The sequence below is a fragment of the Octopus bimaculoides genome, chromosome 9, assembly GCF_001194135.2.
Source record: "Octopus bimaculoides isolate UCB-OBI-ISO-001 chromosome 9, ASM119413v2, whole genome shotgun sequence".
Classification (NCBI taxonomy): Eukaryota; Metazoa; Mollusca; class Cephalopoda; order Octopoda; family Octopodidae; genus Octopus; species Octopus bimaculoides.
In genome coordinates, this window is record NC_068989.1 from 54,498,711 (window position 1) to 54,500,614 (window position 1,904).

A 1,904-nucleotide genomic window follows, 5' to 3' on the forward strand; every position below is an offset into this window, starting at 1 on the left:
TGGAAGCATTTGGTGAAGTCGATTTCACGTGAAAAGCGAATGCCCTCAATTAAAGCCATGATTTTGAGGAACCAATTGAGATGGTGTGGCCATATTGTTCGAATGGCAGATGAACGCATGCCGAAACAACTGTTTTATGGTGAGCTTGCAGAGGAGAAACGTTATCGGCATAAACCTAAAAAAAGGTTTAAGGATGGCATAAGGACTGCTATGAAGTCAATTGGAATGGCTCCAAAAGATATAGAAGCCCTCGCTTCAGATCGAGTTGCATGGCGAACAAGGGTGTGGAGTGGAGTGAAAGCATTTGAAGAGGCCAGGATGATGCAAGCAGGGCTCAAGAGATATTTAAGGAAAAATGTAAAGATTGAGAAGGTGAATGACAAGGACCTTTTTGTGTGCTCGCCGACATCTATCAGTCGACATTCCAGATGTTAGACTCCAAAATCTTGGTCTTTTCATCACAGAGAACTTCATCTCCACCAAAAGACAAGCTGCGAAAAAGCATGTATTAGAAATGGCTATCAGAGCTACTCACCGTCAAGGAATTTCTGCAAGTGGGGAAGCTTCGGAGCGTGTCCGCATCAGTAGTGATGGCATACCTGGCACGGCCTCTAGAAAATTCTATGGGCAGATGGATTGCCTAACGAGGAATACCGCTTGCACTTGTGTGTGTGTATACGCGCGTGCTTGTTTATAACTATACCAGTTAATTTTATATACAATGTTTTCATTAAATGATATTCAAATAGTTCCATTGAAATCAGTTTCCATAGACGCTATAGTTCACAAAATACGACCCAGATTAAATGAACAAATGCTGATGAAGTCTATAAGGGACACAACTCTTACAAATGCTGTTGTGGTCTAAATTTTTCTTTGAGGTGTCTTGAAGAGTTGTGTCCCTCACACTAGGAACTGTATTATCTAATAATTGTTTCACTCTATATAAACCAATCGCGCGAAAATACACAGGCACACGTGCGCGCACACACACACACACACACACAACACCCATATGCATAGAAGTGACTGTGTACTTGAAGACGTCAGTTATAAAACCATGCAGTGAAGGGATCAGTAATTGTACGCCAAATTTTGCAAATATCTTCTAGTTGGGCTCAGTGTTCTCCATTTAGTAGATGGAACCTACGTGCCCCACCTTTTCCTCTCTCCCTCTCCCTCTCCCTCTCTCTCTCCCTTTCCCTCTTTCTCTCTCTCTCCCTCTTTCTCTCTCTCTCCCTCTCCCTCTTTCTCTCTTTCTCACTTGTATCTGTGAGATAGACATTTACACATTGTTTATGTCACTAGCTTCCAAGATAGATATATGTCTTGGTATTTTGTGGTACTTTCATACTTAATTACGACGAATTCATTAAATTACCAGTACTTTAATTAACGGGTCCCAAACGTATGAAAGACATGTTTGTGATCAAGAAACCAGAAGATGCTCTAACGATACTGCCAATCAATGTTCAACGTTCTCTTATCGGTTCTAACATTGATACAAGGCAGGGCATTTGAGTGAGAGGTACAATATGAATTATCGTTGTTGTTTGACGTTAGCTAGCAAACAATATTGACTCACCTAGTTCAAATCGGTAAAGTGAAAAAGTTGGATAAGTGGGTTCCGCTCTATGAAAATCAGAAAGAGCAACGTTTGGAAGCCTGCATTATGCTACGTTCTCGTCACAAAAATGAATCAATTTTTAATCGAATTGTGACGAGATAGAGATTCCAATACAACAACCGTAAACATTCAACACAATTGTTGGACAAAGACGAGCCACCAAAACACAGTTCAAAAAGCAAAATTCATCTAAAGAAGTTGATGCTGTGTTTGGTGTTCTGGCGCAGGCGTGATCCATTATGATTTCATTAAACCAGTTTCATCAATCACGACGAAA